The sequence below is a fragment of the Triticum urartu genome, chromosome 7A (genome assembly GCF_056163025.1).
Source record: "Triticum urartu cultivar PI428250 chromosome 7A, HENAU_Tu73, whole genome shotgun sequence".
In the NCBI taxonomy this organism is placed as follows: Eukaryota; Viridiplantae; Streptophyta; class Magnoliopsida; order Poales; family Poaceae; genus Triticum; species Triticum urartu.
In genome coordinates, this window is record NC_141879.1 from 65778084 (window position 1) to 65800532 (window position 22449).

The 22449-nt window shown below is 44.5% G+C and overlaps 1 pseudogene; it reads left to right on the plus strand.

The window, feature by feature from the left end:
* The window catches only part of LOC125518321 (ABC transporter G family member 50-like), a 60110-nt pseudogene extending 38451 nt beyond the window's left edge, over positions 1-21659 (plus strand).
* The last annotated feature ends 790 nt before the right edge of the window (positions 21660-22449 follow it).

The window sequence follows — 22449 nt, forward strand, 5'->3', positions numbered from 1 at the left end:
GAAAATACCTAACCAGACCCCTTTGAATAATATATCTATGAATAAACATTGATTTGAGCTAAGTAGGATTGGCATCTAAATTATAGTAAGACGCTTAACAACTATTTACTACTCCCTCTGTCTCAAAATGTAAGACGTTTTTTGACCCTTTGAATAATATATCTATGATATAAACATTGGTTTGAGCTAAGTAGGATTGGTATCTAAATCATAGTAAGATGCTTAGCAACTATTTACTACTCCCTCTCTCTCAAAATGTAAGACGTTTTCTGACATTATCATAGTGTCAAAAAACGTCTTACATTTTGAGACACAGGGAGCATCTAGCAGCATTTTTCTGTTTCGGGAGAACTTTTCTTACCTTAAACGTTTGGCATATACTTTGTGTATAAAAACAACCCCATTATATCAGTCAGCATGAAGAATAAAGTATAAACATGCAATGACATGTTTTGATCTCTTAATTATTTGAACTTCTATGTGTTCAATGTCAGTTGATTTTTATCTCTTATTTGAGCTAAGTGCCCACACCGACACAAATTTGTCATCGCACAAAATTTGGACTTTCTGGGCTTGATTACAGAATTAAATCAATTTTGAGGGCTTATACTGGAAAGTCACCAAATAGAATATTTTTTGGTTTTCTGAACTATATGTTTATCACAAATCGACGTGACTATGGACAGTTTATATTTGCTACTTCTCTGTTTACAATAACAAAAAGGGTATAGATTTTCTTTATTATAGGGCTAGTTGTAGTCGAAAGTTGCCTTTAATGCATGTAGTAAATTTTCTTGCAGCTCATATTCACTAGTAGAAAAAGGGTCAAATATGAGACACATTAGTCCCGGTTTGTAATAGAACAGGCACTAATGTGTCCATTAGTGCCGGTTCCAACGGCTAGGCGGGAGGAGATCTTTAGTACTGGTTCGTGGCGAACCTTTATCACCAGTTCGTGTCACGAACCGGTACTAATGAGAGTGGTGGTAGGATGTTGTCAGAGTGGGGCCCCTCCAGCACCTTTAGTACCGGTTCGTGCCACGAACCGGTACTAAAGGTCATCCTATATAAACCCTTCGTCCACCAGCACTCTGTTCTCCCCCCCTTTCCCCTCTCCCTCTCCTCTGTTCTTCCCTTCTTCCTCTCGAGTTCATCAAAAAATTTGCCCCAAATTTGTCAAGATTTGCAGGCCCCCATCCATTCAAATGATCACAAAGGTTAGCAACTTTATCCTTTCATCTCTCATTGCTAGATTAGCTCTTGCGTTGGTTTATATAGTGATTAATTGTGGGTTTTAGTAATTTGGGAGGAATTATATGTGGTAGTATTTGATTTATATGCAAATTGAGGTCAAAATATCACTTAGTTTGCATATGTAGGTGTGGCTTACTTAGTGCCTTCTAAATCTCCGTCATAACCACCGTCGATCACCCGCACCGTCCCGTCGCCGGCACCACCTTGTGGCGAGCCTTTTGTTCATGAAATTTTATATAAAAAATTGATGTTTGTGTGATTTGGATATATAGTTACTCGTATAATTATCTTACCCATACGTTGTTTGTTATACATAGTGCCATGGTTTTGATATCCGTCCCCGTCGGCCCTCGTCCTTGTTATGATTCGGATGTGGTATATTCTCTTTTAAAACTATTTGTTGCATTTCGTGTTTATGACAAATTATTCACATCAAGCTGACATAGATATTTGTATGTAGGAGGTAGTTGAACCGGAAATTCCAACCGACCCTATTGCCGAGAGGTTAAATTTAGTTGAAAGAGAAAACAAGGATTTGAAAGAAAAATTGAAAAGAATTGAGGGGGAGAAGATGGAATTGGAGTTGCATGTTGCCGATGTCGTCTATGATCACAAAATTAAGATGGAGAAAATGCGCTTGAAGATTAGAAAGATTAGAAAATATGCCATTCATAGTGAGGCTTGGTATCATTATGTTGTTGGATCAATTGTTACCTTAGTTGCGATCTTGATCGCATTTGTTGTTGCATTTAAATTCTTTAGCTAGAGAGTTATTTGTTTGTTGCATTTAAGTGTTGTATGAACTTTATGTATGAACTTTATGTATTGTATTAATTTGGTGTTTTCGGTGCTGTGTATTGAAGATGAGCCGGCAATGGATGTACGATGACCGATGCTCTCCCGAGTTCATTAATGGCGTGCATACTTTTCTGCTTGCGACTGAGGCAAACAAGCGGGCGGATGGTTTTATGCCTTGTCGGTGTGTTGGCTGTAAGAATGGTCACAATTACTCTATGTCAAGAACCATTCACGTTCACCTGTTTGAGTCCGGATTCATGCCCCACTATAATGTTTGGACCAAGCACGGAGAAAGAGAAGTTATGATGGAAGACAATGAGGAAGAAGAGGACGACGATAGCTATCCTGGCCATGGGTTCCCTGAATACGATGATACAACAATGAGGGAAGAAGTTGAGCCGGTAATGCGGGAAGAAGCTGAGTCCGCAATGCGGGAAGAAGCTGAAGAAGAGGCATCGGATGAGCCTGTTGATGATCTAGGTTAGGCCATGTGGGAAGAAGTTGCAGCGCATGTTAGAGGATCACAAAAAATTGTTGTACCCAAATTGCGTAGGTGACTAGAAAAAGTTGGGCACCACACTGGAATTGCTGCAATGGAAGGAAGAGAATGGTGTATCTGACAAGGGATTTGGAAAGTTGCTGGTAATGATAAAGAATATGCTTCCAAAGGACAACGAATTGCCCGATAGTACGTACGAAGCAAAGAAGGCTGTCTGACCTCTAGGGTTAGAGGTGTAGAAGATACATGTATGCCCTAATGATTGCATCCTCTACCGCGGTGAGTACGACGATTTGAACGCTTGCCCGGTATGCGGTGCATTGCGCTATAAGATCAGCTGCGATGACCCTGGTGATGTCAAGGGCGAGCGCCCCGGGAAGAAGATTCCTGCCAAGGTGATGTGGTATGCTCCTATAATACCACGGTTGAAACGTTTGTTCCAAAACAAAGAGCATGCCAAGGCAATGCGATAGCACAGACAAGACCGTAACAAAGATGAAAAGTTGAGAGTACCCGCTGACGGGTCGCAGTGGAGAAAAGGCAAGGAACGCGTGGTTTGGTCTAAGCGTAGATGGCATTAATCCTTTTGGGGAGCAGAGCAGCAACCATAGCACCTGGCCTGTGACTCTATGTTTGTATAACCTTCCTCCTTGCTTGTGCATGAAGCGGAAGTTCATTATGATGCCAGTGCTCATCCAAGGCCCGAAGCAACCCGCCAACGATATTGATGTGTACCTCAGGCCATTAGTTGAAGAACTCTTACAGTTGTGGAATGGAACAGGTGTACGTGTGTGGGATGAGCGCATGGGGGAAGAATTTGACCTAAAGGCATTGCTGTTCATGACGATCAATGATTGGCCTGGTCTCAGTAACCTTTCAGGACAGACAAACAAGGGATACCGCGCATGCACGCATTGTTTTGACGATACCGACAGTATATATTTGGCTAATTGTAAGAAGAATGTGCACACCCTTTAGTACCGGGTCGTGGCTCCAACCGGTACTAAAGGGGGGGGGGCTTTAGTACCGGTTGGCGCCACGACCCGGTACTAAAGGGGGTGCGATTCCCGCCGCTTCGCCTGGCCAAAACAGACCTTTAGTACCGGTTGGTGGCTCCAACCGGTACTAAAGGTGGGTTCTATATAAGAAAACACTTCAAAAAAATTCAGTTTCTCATATCTCCCTCTGCTTCTTTCTCCTCTGCCCCGTCGCCGCCGCCCCTCGTCGCCGTCGCCGCGCCCCGCCCCGTCCTCCCGTCGTCCCCGCCCGGCCTGCCCCTGTCCCCGTCGTCGCGCCCCGCCCCATCCTCCCGTCGTCCCCGCCTGGCCCGTCCCCGTCCCCGTCGTCACCGCCCGTCTCCGTCCCCGTCGCCGCCCCCCGTCGCCGCGCCTCGCCGGTGAGCTCCTGCCCCGGCCGTCATGTCCACACACACACACACACACAAACACATTGTTATAGAAATGTTAGCAATTTTTCTGTTTTTTAGTTAAAGAAATATTATAAATGTTAGTTATATAGAAATGTTTTTAGTTATAGAAATATTAGAGATGTTAGTTATATATAAATGTTAGTTATATAGAAATATTAGAAATGTTAGTTATATAGAAATGTTTTTTAGTTATAGAAATATTAGAAATGTTAGTTTTAGTTATAAAATTTAGAATTTGCATATATGAAATCACAATGCATCATTTAAAAAATGTTACTTTACTTTTGCGGCATATAGTATTTGTTGTCGACGATGCCCGGCCCGCATCCTCGCCGTCGACCAGTTCGCGACGACGTCCTGCTTTAGAGGACCCATGTCTGGGACTGGGCTCCGCCGGGCTGGCACTGGGAGGTGCTACCTTCAGGGGCGCGGCGCTTGGTGAGGAATCCGGCCCCGGGTCCCGTCATCGACCCTGATCTCCTCTGGTGGCGTTCGCGTGGGCCACTTTCGGTGCGGAGGGAGCCGGCCCCGCCGGAGGTGGTACGTCGCCGTGTCAGGGAGGAGGACGAGCACGTCCATCGCTACATGGCTGCTATGGACGTCAGGTTCTCCAATACCTGCCAGGTTCTTTCGGGAGATCACCCGAGTTATGATCCAGTGATGGTTCCTTCACTTTGGTTGTCCACCGCCCGCGCCTCAGGAACCGCGAGTAGCCTAGATTACCCTCTAGTATTCGATCTTTATTAGCTAGCTAGCTAGCTAGTGATGTATTCGATATATAAGATTATATATATTATTCGAGACGATGTATTTGAGATTATATCTATTATTCGAGACGACGTATTTGAGATTATATTCAATGATGCTTATTATGTACTATGATTGATTCAGTTTTTCCTTATTAATTGATTGCATCCATGCATTGTAATTTGAATATATTTCTTTTGGATTAGTTTAATAAAACCTATGGCGGACAATACCGGCAGAGAGGGAGAAGAGGCCCTGTTCAATATCATATGCAATCCTCGCGGGCCAGATGATGATCAGAATGAAGAAGATTATGACGGCTCCGAATATCTAAACAACACCGGGGAGGGTGATATGATATTCGATCGTGACGACCGAATTGATGAAGTCATGAACTATGAACATGACGAAGAAAATGTTGATCTTGAAACAACAAGGACCGGCAAGGTATATTTATGTAAACAGGCATCTGGTGATCATCACATGTTTTAAATGGCTTGAAGATATATATTAGCGAGTCGATCTTTCTTCTTTCAGCCATCTGGATCGAGCAAATCTTCACGCAGGAGGACAGTACGAGGCCCGAACAAAAAGTTGAAGGAGGGCGTAAAGTACAATATCGAGGCCATCAAACCTAATGGCGAACCATTAGCGCCTAAGAAGATTGCGGACAAGTTCATTCGTCAGTGCGGAGTTCTTGTGAAGGACCAACTCCCGATCTCCCTTCAAGAATGGAGAGAGCCAGCAAAGCCACGTCCAGATCTTACTTTTGTCGATGACAGACAAAAAATTCTACTTTGGGAAATGCTCATGGAACATTTCACCCTAGCAGATCATTTCACAGATGCAGATGTGGAGAAAGTCAAGGACGCTGCTCTTAGAAAGATGGCGGTTGCATTCAACAACCACAAAAATCATGTATGGGACCAGTACGTCAAGGGAGGAAAGAAGACTCCAGTATTCAAGGGAACACTAGAGAAGCGAAGTGCTCATTGGGACGATTTTTTGAAATTCAAGGAATCGGAATTATCTAAGGAACGGTCGAGAATAAACAAGGCCAATGCCGCAAAAAAGGATAAGTTCCATAAGCTGGGGCTAGGTGGCTACGCGGTGGCAATGCCTAAGTGGGATAAGTCCGAGAAAGAGATGGAGGATGCAGGTGTCACTCCAGTTACATTGAGCTGGCCCCCAGGTGCAGGACTTGGTTCTATGCACATGGGGGGAGTTGGACCCGAAGACAGGCTTAGTTTCGAGGAAGGCTTGTCTGAACGGAGCCGAAGATAAGATACTTGTTGCAATAGAAGAGGCTCGATCGGGGGTGTTTGATCCCAACAGAGAGAACGACGAGCTTACGTGTGCCCTGGGAAATCATGAACACCTGGAAGAACACGAGGCAAGGGCGTTATTCCGTGGTATGAGGGGTTTTCGGACTGGAACGCCGACTACAGAAAACGTGCGAGAAGGAAGATTGTGGAGGAGGAGAAGAGGAAGATGGAGGAGGAGTAGAGGAAGCAGGACTATGAACGCCTTCAAGGCCTAGAATCAGCGCACACGGACTTGGCAGTCAAATTCCAGCGGCAGCAGGAGCAGATCGACTCACTTAGCCAGCAAAGGGGGTCTCAGCAGCTAGCAGATGATCCAACATTGGATAGCACCGTCCCATCCATGCCGAGAAGCAGCGTGGGTTCCGCCCCGGGTGACGCATTGCTGGATAGCTACCCAGTGGATGAGATCATGGAGAACACTAACTGCGAGCTAGACTTCAAAATGAAGAACATATCAATGAAGGTGGCGGACGCCGTTGCATTTACAAATCCCCCCGAGGCAACCTTCCATTGCAACCCGATTCCAGCGGGCTATGTTCGTGTCTTGGTTGATGAGGTGGTGGACCAATATTCGGGGCTAGAGCTTGACATTCCTGGAGATGACGAGGAGCACACACTGGGAGAGGCCAACTATCGTATCATCCTATGGAGAAAGGATTGCATCATCTTTCGAAGGCCACCAGCACCGCGTGAGGCTACTCCTCGTCGAAGTCTGCCACCGAGTCAGCAGACTCCCGCTTCTCCAAGTCCACCAACTCGTCAAGCCAATCCTCCTCCTCCTCCAAGTCCAGCAAAGCGTCAGGCCACTCCTCCTCCAAGTCCGGCACAGCTTCAGGCCACTCCTCCTCCTCCAAGTCCATCAAAGCGTCAGGCCACTCCTCCTCCAAGTCTGGCATAGCTTGTCACATCCCTAGCTTCTGGTGTTGCCTAGTGTTTCCATCTTGCTTGCATCATGTTTAATTTTTCTGAAAGTTGAATTGGGGAAAATGGAAAGCCTCAGAAGTCTTTTATAAAAATGATCAACACTAACAATTGTTTCAAATAAACCCAAGAAAATGTTCCTGTCAAGCTATAAAAATATTGTCAAGAGGTAAAACTCAAACCAATATTTTTGGAGTCTCAGAAATATTTATTTTGGGCATTTGGAATTAATTCAATAACTATTTGAATTGGATTTATATTTATTATATGTATAAATATATGTTCAATAATTCTGAAAATTGTTGTGTGGCTTTGTATAAGTCCACTTAGTTGACACAACTATTTTCATGAAGTTTAAAATTGATTTAGTATTTTACTAAATCAGGAACAAATGTCAGAAAAATAGAAAGCAGAAACAAATAAAAAAAAGGAAGCAGAGACTTACCTGAGGCCCACTTACCTGGCAGCCCATCCGTAGCCCAACACTGTGCAGCCCAGCAGCAGCCTAGCCCACAGCAGCCGCCACCGTCTTCAACCTCCTGCCAGTAGGCAGGAGGGCGTGTGCCCGACGCGCGCGCGCACGCGCAGGCCACCTCCTGCTTGGCTGCATGCCGCTGGATTCACCCGAGGGCGCCACACACACCTCCCTCGACCCTCTGCACCTCCTCCCTCCTCGCAGCTCTCTCCCCTCCCCTCGCTCTCCCGAAGCCGAGCGGAGCTCGTCGCCGCCGTACGCCGTAGACGCGGCCTCCATGCTCCCCTCGCCTCCCCGACGTGTCCACGAGCATCGCCACGCCTCCCTCGTCCTCTCCGTCCAGCCACGCCTCGCCGGAGGCCTTGCATCGAGGCCATCTTCATCGTCTTCGTCGCCGGCCACCGGAGATGCCTCTCGCCGCCCCGCTCGCTCCGGTGCTTCCCCGAGCACGCCGAGGCCACCTCTGCATCCACCGAGAGCCCCTGCCCCAAACCCCCCTCCTCTACGCCTCGGTTGCGCCCCCTAGCCGCCATCTCCACCGGGCCCGAGCACTCTGCTCCGCCGGCGACGCCGTCGTCATGGCCACAGCCACGCGGGCTCGAAACCGAGTGCATCACCGCGTTTTCCACACTCCCAGGAGGCTGTAGCCCCTCTCCACGCCCCTGTTGTGCATCCCAGCGCCGAACCCGAGCACTCCCGAGCTTCGGCCACCGTGGCCGAGCTCCCCGCCGTCGCCTTCGGCCGCCCCAGGCCCTGCTGGCGCCACCATCCGACGCGCGCTGGTCTAGGCTCTCGAACGAGCCCAACCACGCTGCGAACGGGACCCCAGATCCCGTTCCCGCTGGCCTCCGCCGCGTCTGGTCATCGCCGGCGGCTAAACGCCGGTGGTTTAGCCCCGGTTAACCAGGGGTTTGACCTCCCCTAACATGTGGGCCCAGGCGCCTGCTTAATCAGTGTTAGGTTTAGTTAGTGTTAATTAACCTAGCTAATTAGATGAGCCACTGACATGCGGGCCCGCCCTGCTAATTACCCTAGAATTAGGACTAACAAAAATTAGTTAGTCTAATGACACTGACCAGTGACCAGTGGGCCCCACTGGTCAGGTTTGACCTGGACCATGCCCCGTTGACCTGCTGACGTCATGACGATGTCATGCTGACGCGGTAATTAATTTCTGTTTTAAAACAATTCAGGAAATTCCAGAAAATGACTTAAACTTCAAAAAATCATAGAAATTAAACCGTAACTCCAAATGAAATAATTTATATATGAAAAATTATCAGAAAAATTCAAGGAATCTGTTTATGGCATTTTCATGCATGTTAGAACAACTTATGGCTGCTGTTTAGGCCAATTCATATAAATGGAATTTAAACTCTCACATATGGCGTTTGAATTTGAACCTAGGGTTCAAACCAACTCCATTTAACATGTTGCTAGTTGCATTAGCTCAAACCACAGCATATTGACATGTCATGATCATGCATCATATTGTGCATTGCATTGATTGTGTTTCTTTCTCTGTTGCTGGTATTTGTCCCCTTTCGATAGACGTGGTATCGATGATGGGATCGATGACACCGATGAAGAGTTATATTATCTTCAGAAGTGCCAGGCAAGCAAAACCCCCTTGTTCATCCTGATACAATCCCACTCTCTCGCTCCTGCTCTCTTTTACTACATTGGGACAACAACGATTCAACTGTTACATGTTGCGGTAGTTGAACCCCTTTCCTCTGCATGACCTGTCATTGCCACAGTAAATAGATGAAACCCACTAGCATGAGTAGGAGTTCTTTGAGCCCTGATGTGCCTACTCATTCATGCTTGTTTGTCATGCCTGCTATTGCATAGAGTTGTGTCAGGTCTGATTCATCGGGGATGAATCGGAGGTGTGTAAACATGTCCTACAGTGTGTGAGCTAAGTGTGTGAACACGATTTCGTAAAGGTAGCGGTGAGAGGCCATGTAGGAGTACATGGTGGGTTGTCTCATTGAAACCGTTCTTAGGAACTGAGTTCTGTGTTTGTGATCCATGAAACAGTTACTACCACGCATTGGGCCCGAAACCAATGGACCCTCTCGGCTTCTTGATCACCCTTGTCCTCTGTCCAGGAGTTGCAACTAGTTTCTGGTGTTTATAGGATATGTGTTGGCGGCCGTGCGTAGCGCTGACCCTAGGGGTGGGCTATGATGCGGTAGATACACCGTGGCACGGTGTACCGGGCGCCCGTTTGGTGTCTCGGGAACCCTGTTCACATCGTTTGGGGCCATATGTGGAAACCTCGGCCGGACTCCCTGTGGATGGAACCTGGATAGGTGATAAACCTGGACTAGAGACTTGAGTGTTTAGGTAGGCCGTGGCCGACACCCTCGTTGGGCTTCCGCTTGAAGGTTGCCGAGTACATGTCGTGTAAACGGCGGTAAGTGGTGAGAGCGTGTGCGAAGAAGTACACCCCTGCAGGGTTAACATCATCTATTCGAATAGCCGTGTCCGCGGTAATGGACTTCTGGGTTGCCTATAACAGTTCATAGACAAGTGGAAGTGGATACTTTAAAACTCGCAAGACAAGTGTGAGTGCTATGGATGGCCTTCTCGTAGGGAGACGGGAGCGGATCCATAGTAGTGTATTGAATGGTGAATATGTGGACTCGTGTGTGCCACCTCAAAAGAGTTGCTTGTAGTCGTAGTTCAGGTTAGCCACTGAGTCAAAGCTGGCTTGCTGCAGTTAAACTCCACCACCACCCCCTTGTTGATACCGATGCATATGTAGCTAGTTCTGATGTAAGTCTTGTTGAGTACCTTTGTACTCACGTTTGCTTAATTTTATGTTTTGTAGAGAGATTTCAGTCTCGCTAGTAGTTCCGCATGGACTTCGACATTTAGCTTGATACCTCAGCTACGATCTTGTGCCCTTGGCAGGATCTGGTAGATAGTCAGGCTTCTCAGCCTTTTTCATTTGTAGATGTCTGTAGTCAGACATGTTAAGCTTCCTCTTGTGTTTTGACTTGTATGCTCTGAATGTGGGGTCATGAGACCCATGTTTGTAATATCTCGCTCCTCGGAGCCTAAAGAATAAATATTGGAGTCGTAGAGTTATGTTGTGATGCCATGTTGTATTTACACATATCGAGCATATTGTGTGTATGATTGAAATGCTTGCTATGTGTGGGATCCGACAATCTAGTTGTTTATCCTTGGCAGCCTCTCTTATGGGGAAATGTAGTCTAGTGCCTCCTTGAGCCATAGTAGTCCGCTACAGCCCGGTTCACCGGAGTCCTGCTAGCCCAGCACTACTGCTCAGGACACTTGACTGGCCGGCATGTGTTTCACTTCGTTCCTGTGTCTGTCCCTTCGTGGAAATGTCACACGGTGACATCTGGAGTCCTGCCTAGCCTGCTACAGCCCGGGTCACCGGAGTCCTGTTAGCCCAGTGCTACAGCCCGGATTCACACGCTGCTGACCGACATGCTCGAAGTTGATTCATGTATGCCTGTCCCCATGGGTTAGTGCCGCTTTGGGTTCACGACTAGCCATGTCGGCCCGGGTTCTCTGTCATATGGATGCTAGCGACACTATCATATACGTGAGCCAAAAGGCGCAAACGGTCCCGGGCCAGGTAAGGTGGCACCCGTGGGAATACCGTGCGTGAGGCCGCAAAGTGATATGATGTGTTACATGCTAGATCGATGTGGCTTAGGATCGGGGTCCTGACACAGCTTCAGGCCAATCCTCCTCCAAGTCCGGCAAAGCGTCAGGCCAATCCTCCTCTAAGTCCGACACAGCTTTAGGTCATTCCTCCTCTTCCAACTCAGCCACGTCAGCCGTCTCTGCCGCCTCAGCAATCACGGAAGAGAGCCGCCGCAACTATGGTGCCTAGAGGTACAAGTCGCGGTAGTACTGGAGGTACAAGCGGAGGCAAGCGAATTCAATATGGTCCAAGTAGCCTCGCGCCTCTTCCGCAGAGGCCTTACGACAAGTCCGAGGAGGAAAACACAGCCATATCGAAGGCCGAGGTGGAAGCCCATTTTGCACCGAAACCGCCACCGCCGCCAAGGGAGAAAGTGCCTGAGGAAAAAATTGACCACTTCATTCGTATGGCTAGACCACCAGCTTCCAAGCCTGTTGAAATAGACTATGAGCGCCACCTTAGGAATTTAAATTGAGCACGTCTACAGAAAGAGGCGAGCTCGAGCTCGAGCAAATCAGCTGGCAAAAGGAGCGGTAAAACCGTTCCCCACCTGGGAGAACAGGCGGCACAATCAACCCCCCCCCCCCCCGCTTGTTGTGCCAACAACACATGAGAGTACGCGCGCCCAATATTATTGTGGGCATACCTTTAACGTTCCCGGGCTGGGCGATGTGGTAATAACCGAGGAGCATATTGAGCAGACTGAAAGGCTCATGATCACTGTTGGACAACTCCTCGATATCGAGCTCATGTCTCTGCTTAGAGAGGAGGAAATAAAACGGAAATATGTCCGGGGCCAACCTTTGGTCGAGCCAGACAAGGTCAAGAAGCTCCCAACGAGAATGTATGAATTGCATCAATGGTACATGGACATTACCAAGATTTCCAATCAAGAGTCCCTCATGGTGAATGTCAAGAAGGATCATTACTTCCATGAGAAAGTTGTGTCCATTGAGTATTCAGAACTATTTCAGTTATACAATCAAGATGCACTCGACAAATCTATCGTCAGTTGCTATTGTCTGTAAGTGATTTCTTTCTGTAATTTAAGTCTCAAGCTAGCTGTAGTGATCATTTTGATCAATCATTATCTGTAATTATCCTCACTATATTCTTTTCTGTGGTATTATGCAGGATGAAGATGTATGAAATGAAGAAAGGTGGACGCTATGGCATTGGGTTCATTGACCCAAATATCATTAATGAATACACATGGAAATTAGATGCATATTATGAAAAAAGTGTAGAGAAAAGCATGCTAGAGTTCTTCAAGCGCCTCAATACCAATGAAGATATACTACTTCCTTACAACTTCGAGTGAGTCACACTGTCTTGTACTACAAATTCTATTTTTGCCTACTAGCTAGCTACATGTTTTTGCTTACATATGCCCGCTTAATTAAGAAATGCAAACGTGTGTGCATGCAGATTTCACTGGATCTTGTTAATCATTAAAGTTGATGAAGGAACAGTTGAAATACTGACTCAGTACTTAAAAAAGAAAGTGACCATACCATCTTGTTTGGGATAGTCAACAGGTAATTTCAATCATTATTAACTATATCTCGACCCATTTAGTTCGTCATTTCCTGATATGAACTATTTAATAACCCATTTATTCATTTTCTTTGTCGGTGGGCAGGGCTTGGGCAAAGTTCATCAGCGTCACTACAGGCCAATGGAAACGAAAGCTGAAATGGTATCGACCTAAGGTAAGTAATTAAGTAGTACTAGCTAGCTAGCTGCCATCTCTTTAATTATCATGCTTGATTAATTATTATATGATCAAATTCCATTCTTGTAAAGGCCCTGAAGCAGGCGCGGGGAATAATCTGTGTGCATACTACGTTTGCGAGAGCATTCGCATGATGACGTCCGAAAAGAGTAGATCTCAAAGACAGGACTGGGTACGTTTGTCAGAACACTATTCATAATTTTTACACCATTATTGATATCTAGTCACACAACTAATACACATGCATATTGATCTCCTTCTTAACAGTTCAGAGAGGTGCGGGAGCAGCTCCTAGCAGAGAAGCGCATAGAAGCAATTCAAGAAGAAATAGCGGGATTTTTGCTCGACCAGGTCATAGATTCCAAAGGAGAATACTATTACCCGCTACCGCCCCCATGAACCACTTCCAATTGTCATCGTGCTCCGAAGGCACCAATTAGGAGAAATTGTATATAGCTAGCTAATTGTATATATATACATACATGTGTGTATATATGTGTGAATTAATTGTGGTTGTGAGACATTCGATGATATATATATATATATATATATATATATATATATATATATATATATATATAGGGTCGCGCTATTCGTCACCCTGGATGAGGAATTCCTCACCCCAGCCATCCCACGCAGAGCCGAACCATCCACTGAAGGAAAAATGGTTGTGAGGTAAGATTACGTGTGAGGTAAGATTACGTTCTTTAAACTTAGTCTTGCTCCATTAACACTAGAGGACAAAGTCACGAAGGCACCAAGGGGCGTGAGGTAAATTGTTTGCATGTGAAGTAAAATTAGGGGCAAGAGAATCCATCCCAAGCGCTGAAATTGCCCAGGAGGACAGGAGAGATTGCACCATAAAATTACTGCATGTTTTTTGGGATAAGGGTGCGCGCCCCCGTGTTTAGATGAGGAAAAAAAGAAAAAAATCAGCATTAGTAAGCAATCTTGAGTTTCCAATATGACAAGGCCGCGTTCCTAAATTGTAGCTATTTTTTAATATGAAATCTGTATTGTGCCATTCACTATGACTAGTAGTCCAGAAGATATTGGAACGTTATTATCTCCAAAAACATTGTTTTGAAATTATTTCGTACATATTATACCTGTTTGTAGGTGGGGAACATTTATTAATTCCTGGAATCATTTTTTATTTCTTCAGTACATTTTGAATTTGAACTTCATGACAATTATGAGCTTAAATGACAATTTTTTGCAAGTTCAACGATGTAAGATTATGAGCTTCAAAGCTGGATGACTCTAAGTCACAAACCGGATACGTGTATATGTTGAATGGTGGAGCAGTGAGCTGGTGCAGCTGCAAACAGAGCGTTGTGGCGGGATCTACATGTGAAGCGGAGTACATGGCAGCCTCGGAGGCAGCACATGAAGCTATATGGGTGAAGGAGTTCATCACCGACCTAGGAGTCATACCCAATGCGTCGGGGCCAATCAAACTCTTTTGTGACAACACTGGAGCTATTGCACTTGCCAAGGAGCCCAGGTTTCACAAGAAGACAAGGCACATCAAGCGTCGCTTCAACTCCATTCGTGAAAATGTTCAAGATGGAGACATAGAGATTTGTAAAGTACATACGGACCTGAATATAGCAGATCCGTTGACTAAACCTCTCCCTAGGGCAAAACATGATCAACACCAGAATTCCATGGGTGTTCGATTCATCACAATGTAACTAGATTATTGACTCTTAGTGCAAGTGGGAGACTGTTGGAAATATGCCCTAGAGGCAATAATAAAAGCATTATTATTATATTTCTTTGTTCATGATAATTGTCTTTATTCATGCTATAACTGTATTATCCGGAAATCATAATACACGTGTGAATACATAGACCATAATATGTCCCTAGTAAGCCTCTAGTTGACTAGCTCATTGATCAACAGATAGTCATGATTTCCTGGCTATGGACATTGGATGTCATTGATAACAGGATCACATCATTAGGAGAATGATGTGATGGACAAGACCCAATCCTAAGCATAGTACAAAGATCGTGTAGTTCGTTTGCTAGAGCTTTTCCAATGTCAAGTATCTTTTCCTTTGACCATGAGATCGTGTAACTCACGGATACCGTAGGAGTGCTTTGGGTGTATCAAACGTCACAACGTAACTGGGTGACTATAAAGGTGCATTACAGGTATCTCCGAAAGTGTCTGTTGGGTTGACACGGATCGAGACTGGGATTTGTCACTCTGGATAACGGAGAGGTATCACTGGGCCCACTCGGTAATGCATCATCATTATGAGCTCAAGGTGACCAAGTGGTTGATCACAGGATCATGCATTACGGTACGAGTAAAGTGACTTGCCGGTAACGAGATTGAACAAGGTATTGGGATACCGACGATCGAGTCTCGGGCAAGTAACATACCGATTGACAAAGGGAATTGCATACGGGGTTGATTAATCCTCGACATCGTGGTTCATCCGATGAGATCATCGTGGAGCATGTGGGAGCCATCATGGGTATCCAGATCCCGCTGTTGGTTATTGACCGGAGAGTCGTCTCGGTCATGTCTGCTTGTCTCCCGAACCCGTAGGGTCTACACACTTAAGGTTCGGTGACGCTAGGGTTATGAAGATATGTATATGCAGTAACCCGAATATTGTTCGGAGTCCCGGATGAGATCTCGGACGTCACGAGGAGTTTCGGAATGGTCCGGAGGTAAAGAATTATATATAGGAAGTGCTGTTTCGGCCATCGGGACAAGTTTCGAGGTTATCGGTATTGTACCGGGACCACCGGAGGGGTCCCGGGGGCCCACCGGGTGGGGCCACCTGTCCCGGGGGGCCACATGGGCTGTAGCGGGTGCGCCTTGGCCTTCATGGGCCAAGGGCACCAGCCCTACTAGGCCCATGCGCCTAGGGTTTCCACCACGGAGGAGTCCAAGTGGTGGAAGGCACCCCGAGGTGCCTTGGGGGGGAGGGAAACCCTCCCCTGGCCGCCGCACCTAGGAGATTGGATCTCCTAGGCTGCGCACCACCCCCCCCCCCCTTGGCCCTCCTATATATAGTTGAGGAGAGGGAGGACTTCATACCTCAGCCTTTGGTGCTTCCTCTCTCCCCGTTACGTCTCTCTCTCGTAGTATAGGCGAAGCCCTGCTACTGTGACGCCCTGCATCCACCACCACGCCGTCGTGCTGCTGGATCTTCATCAACCTCTCTTCCCCCCTTGCTGGATCAAGAAAGGAGGAGACGTCATCCGTTCCGTATGTGTGTTGAACGCGGAGGCACCGTCCGTTCGGTGCTTGATCATCGGTGATTTGAATCACGTCGTGTTCGACTACATCATCCCCGTTCTTTGAACGCTTCCGCTCGCGATCTACAAGGTACGTAGATGCATCTAATCACTCGTTGCTAGATGAACTCCTAGATGGATCTTGGTGAAACGAGTAGGAAATTTTTTGATTTCTGCAACGTTCCCCAACACAAAGAAGCTTCAAGTCAACAAAGATTCATACTTATGGGCAGATAACTAAACTTCTTTACTAAATATAACCATATTGGGCGTATAAAATAGACAGATTCTACTGTAAATTTATCAAGAGGGGGCTATACTAGAGAGCAACATCGTCGAAGACCTGTTTGCTGACCATGTTGCAGGGAGGAGATGCAAAGCATTTCAAATAAGCAAGCCAACAATGAAGGAAACCTGACACTGAGGACCACCAACGATGTTGCACGACTGGTCCACCTGTTCCGAATCGACGACCGCCCACCACAGTGGAAAAAATGGAGTCCTAAGAAAATGCAGTTACAGAGTGTTAAATACAAGAATAGAACAACAAGTAAGCATATACTGTAAAATGTAGATAACCATTTTTGACAAAAGGTTGATCCCTGCTTTAACAAAAGCGATAGTTTGCTGGGTACCAGCTCTTACAGGAACTCCTAAACAGAACATAACAAATGCAACCCATGGTAAAAAAACTCCTCATTTGGCAAAACATAGTTAATAACCAAGGAACGACTACACGTAGCAAGTAATATCCATCAAATAGAAAAATAGTTACAGAAGGATGGGAGCCTAAGAAAAAAAAGGAAATATAGCATCATGACTCGCAGTGATTGCAATGATCTTTGGTATGGTTCTGAGGTTGATATGGATCCCTATACAGCCAATGGCTGGGAAATTAATATGTATAAAATTATGTTTGTTTCAAAAATGTGCCAAAACAGATGATAAAGAGGTAAGCTCCAGTAGAAATAACTCGATAAATGATTCCTGTTTTAGTAGTAAATAGTTGATGTATGCATTCTAGTCAGGTAGCAACAAATGCCTTGCTTGACCAGAAGAAAAAAGATCCATTCTATGATGGATAAGAAATTATGCCTTGGCCACATGCAGAAAGTAAGCCAAGTTTTTCTTTTTATTTTACATGAAACGTTGCATATCTAGTCATTGGTTAGTAATATAGCTAAGCACATTACATGCCAACATTGTATTGCAGCAAAAGCAACTTTAGAATATCAACCTCTAATAGACAAATGCTTATAAGTAGACCCTCCCAAACAAGCTGAATGTATTTCAGAAGGAAATAAAAAAGGCTGAATGGAGGAAAATTCTATCAGAAATTAGGGCCTAATAGTTATGAGATAACAGCACGGGTAGTAAGCCCATAATATGCATCAGCTAGAAGATATACCTTTGACAACAGAGATCTGATGCAGAACTTGCATATACTAGGTCTGGAGCAACACAAATTAAAATTGGACCACATAATCTTAAATGAGAAAAGTAGTCCAATCTAAACTAATGGATTCAGGCTTGAGCTCGCCTTAGGCCACAGCAGGCTACAACATGAACACACAAAAAATGGTTAAACCATTGTTTTCTAAAAACAGAAATTAGAACAAATCAGCAAGAATCAAAGTGGACTGAAATATAGAAGTAAGTAATACTAATTACCCTATATGTTTTATCAACTGCAATATAAGAAGGCAAGTTATAACTGGTGACAATTCATCTTTGAAAGCCAATTCAAATGGGAAAATCCATTATAATTCAACCTGATTCTGCACCTACAGACCCGAGATACTTCTCATCTCAGTACTAGCTGTAAGTTTGCTTCATCTTCTTTGAGCTAAACTTGTGCACCCAAATTTGAGTACTAGCTGTAAGTTCACTTCAAGCTAATATATATCCCGAAATCAGTATATGAACCCAATTATCTTACAGCCCATATTTTATTGCCTAATTCTGTCGGTACGACCCAGAGACATGAAACCTGCATAGATCTAATATAATGATTACACTAATTAACTCTTGTTTGTTAATTGAATAACTAACATTTGATGGACCATGACAGAAAAAAGATGCGGCATATGGGCATGCTAAATTGAGGAGTAATTAGACACAAGCCACTGAACCTAAGGAGTCATTAGACACAAAAGCGTTGGTAGCTCTATTTATGGAAGATAGAAGATTAGTAGGAGGACTGGAAGCGGCCATAGGTCAGATCTGGAGAGAAGCTCTTCCTGATTTGTCCCCAACATCTATTTTTCTATAGTACCAAGCAGGCCAGATCACCACGGCAATGCAATTTTTTGTTCAGTCTTCGCTGATATGCACATTATCAAATCTGGCGAAGCCGTACTCAAACTTGTGCACCCAAATTGAAACGTGTACAGGCCAAAACCTAGCACCATGGCAGCCGCCGCAGCCAGCAAGTGGTGACCAGGATTATGCCTAAGTTCCTTGATTTAGAATTCTGGATTGAGAAGGGATGGGAGGAGAAATACCGGGGAATAAATCCTGGCAATGAACCAGAGTGTGGAGAGCTCACCGTGACGCCGCCATAGCCTGCTAGATGGAGCACTGCCGCCGTAGCCCGCGAGATGGAGCAGTGCCGTCGTGGCCGTTGTTGAGCATGAAGCGGTCGCAGTCGATTTAGCCCCTGCGTTGCCCGGCACTGAGGAACCCAAAGAACTCACCACACCGCCGATGCCACCTACTACCACGGAGCACCGCGCCGCTGAGTTTGCACCGCCAACAGCAACGACGGCGCCGCCCAAGACCAAGTCAACCCGCTGAGCACCATGCCACCATTCTCCGTCGAAACGTTCGTAGCTTTTTTCCTTTTCTTTTTTAATAAAGAGCGGAAAAGGACGGGGAGGTGGCTGGGTTCGAGACATCAATGCATAAAAGGTAAAATTACCTCAACCCGATGTAATTTTACAGCGGGGGATAGTAGGTTTTTTACAGTCTTAAAACCGTGGCGACTTCGTTGGACACTAACGTAAGATCTGGCTCAGCCAACCGACCAGGTTGAAGAATTAGTATTTCTCACGCTGGGCTACTAATAGACTTTCTATATATATAGGCGCTATTTGTCACCCTGGATGAGGAATAGTTATTCTTCACCCTCTCTATTTTACCATCAATGCATCGTAATTTTACATTCCGTAAGTTTTGTCTTATTTCCGACGCAAAAAGGGACCGTAAGAAAATATATAATCGTCGTAAAAAATATTTTATATTATGTAAAATTACAAACGTAAAAACATAGTCTAAAATACACATAAACTGTAAATTTTCTTGTCTTATGACCTATATTTTTATTTTCTTATGTCAAATTTTACGTAGTGAATCAATAGGAATGTAACTATTTGAATTCGAAACATAATTTAATTATGAAATGATCGTAAGATTACCTCGGGTGAAGAATAACTTATTATGCACCCTGGATGATGAATAGTAATATATATATATATATATATATATATATATATATATATATATATATATATGATCGCACTATTCGTCACCCTGGGTGAGGAATAGTTATTCTTCACCCCCTCTATTTTACCATCAATGCCCCGTAATTTTACGTTCCGTAACTTTTGTCTTATTTCCGACGTAAAAAGAGATCGTAGAAAATATATAATCGTTGTAAAAAATATTTTCTGTTATGTAAAATTACAAACGTAAAAACATAGTGTAAAATACATAAACTACAAATTTTCTTGTCTTATGACCTATATTTTTATTTTCTTATGCCAAATTTTACATAATGAATCAATATGAATGTAACTATTTAAATTGCAAACGTAATTTAATTATGAAATGATGGAAAGCTTACCTCGGGTGAAGAATAACTTATTCTGCACCCTGAGTGATGAATAATAACACTATATATATATATATATATATATATATATAATCGGTTCTACTAGAAATTCTATTTATATATATGAATAACGTGTACAATATGTAGTATTGTAAAATATCAGCAAACGAAAAAGAATTAAATGAAAAACACAAAATTAAATGAAAAAGAAATCATAAACCCAAAACCCCCAATCTTTTAATACCGGTTGGTGTCACCAACCGGTACTAAAGGGCTCCCTGCCCCCGGAGCCGGCTTGTGCCACGTGGTTGCCCTTTAGCACCGGTTCGTGCAGAACCGGTACTAGGGGGGGGGGGGGGGGGGGGGCTTTAGTGCCCACACTTTAGTGCCGGTTACCGAACCGACACTAAAGGGCCTTACGAACCGGTGATATTGCCCGGTTCTGCACTAGTGATTAATGACAAGCGGTGGGAAAACAATCTACAGTGGACCAATAGGAGAGCGCTCCTGCAAAGTGATTGAGTACTTTGAGGCAAGTTTCTTGAACATATTTCCACAAATGTATCTGCCTTTTTCTTGATTATTCATTTTCACTGTTTTTTTTTTCTGGAATTGGGACAATAAATGTGAGAGTTCCAAAGGAACGAACCCCAAAACCAGTGCTCAAATGTTCAACATGCCATGGCCAAAACACTTAAGTCAACTCTAGCAGTCATTTGTGTTCAGTATATAACTTGGCTAACAATTCACATGAAATATATAGGTTTATCAAAATTTTGATGTGATCATATGCATTTCACATGTTGAACTTAAAAGCAAATGTGACAATAAACGTACAGATTGGCAAGGGAAACTAAAAACATACTAAAGAACTTTGTTTGCATATCCATGTATGTGTTTCGGTGTTTTCAGAGAGGAAGCACGGTTGTGGCATGGCTCTGCCATATTTGTGACATGTGTCCTTTGGTTCTAATAGATTGAATTTTGCTTGTCCACTTGATAGAAAATTTCTGGAGTCCCAAAAATAAAGAGTAACTGTAATCCAGCTACTTGGATGATGGATGTAACATCGACATCAATGGAGGTCCAACACAATATGGACTTTGCAATTTTGTATGAAGAGTCGTCACTGCATAGGTACATATCTTGTGGATTTAGTTAGGATATCGAGCAAAAGGCAACATATATGAATAGCTTAAGCAAAATAAAATTCATCTAGCAAAAATATTTAGCCAAACAAAATACTTCCATTTGAAGTTTGGAAGAATTAAAGTTACTTTTCTGCAGAGAAGCTGAAGATCTAGTGGAGCAGCTAAGTATCCCATTACCAAATTCAGAAAATCTATGTTTCTCCCATAGTTTTGCACATAATGGCTGGATTCAACTTAAAGCTTGCTTGTGGAAACAAAACATAACTTACTGGAGAAGTCCTCAGTATAACTTGAGGCACATTATGATGACTGTCATATCTGCCCTGATCTACGGAGTATTGTTCTGGAAGCATGCAAAAGTATTGTAAGTCCACTCCTTTGTTATCCACAACATTGCACATCAGTTGACTTCACAGACTCATTGCAAAATTATTCTAACTTTCTCTTCTCTCTTCTAAGAAACAACGAGCAGGACATGCTCAGTGTTTTTGGTGCAATGTATTTGGGTTTCACAACCATAGGCGCCTTCATAACCTAGATGTAGTACAATAGGAGACTTCTACACGAACATGACGCCTTTTTTCCAACTGTGAAATGCAGAATCAGAGCTGATTGGGTGGCTATTTTTCTCAAATCTGATGGGTAAACCTCATGAATAAGTAATTGTGTACAATAACTTGATTGTGCTAAGTATGATTGTGAGTTGTAATCTTTTTGTTTCACCGTTCAGAACAATTTGATGGTTACAATTCATGTAACCTGCTTTGAAGAGGATTTTGCAATTGTGTTATGCCTTAGGTTACTGAATGCATCAACAGGAAAATGAGCACCTAACTGAATGAACCGATGATTCAAAGCAAGCTTAAGCACAGATAACAAAAAGCTAACTTGGATTCCTGCACTGTCATCATCGTGCCTTAATATCCGCGTAAGGTGTGTGAGTGGTGGGTGTTTTCTTAAGAGAAACGTGGCCACATGACACGGCGCGCGGGGCGCCATTTGGATTTCCTTTGAGCTATATAAAACGGGAACGACAGCATGGAATGGTACACTTCTCTCACTTTCGCCCATCTTCGTCTTGCTTGTGTGCTCACTCCACCGTTGCAAACAAAGCTGCTCGCATCAAGCTTTTCTCCCCTCCCTCTATTAGACAAGTTGAAGCCAGACACACCCGATGGCGCGTAGAGCTGCAAGCCGAAGGAGAGGAGGCAGCGCAACCACCAGGGGTGCTACCAGCAAGAAGGGTGCCACTAGCAAGGGCGCCGCCAACAACACAAAAGGGAAATGGGTCACTTCATCCAGTGCCGGTCCCCGAGTTTCGAAGGCCC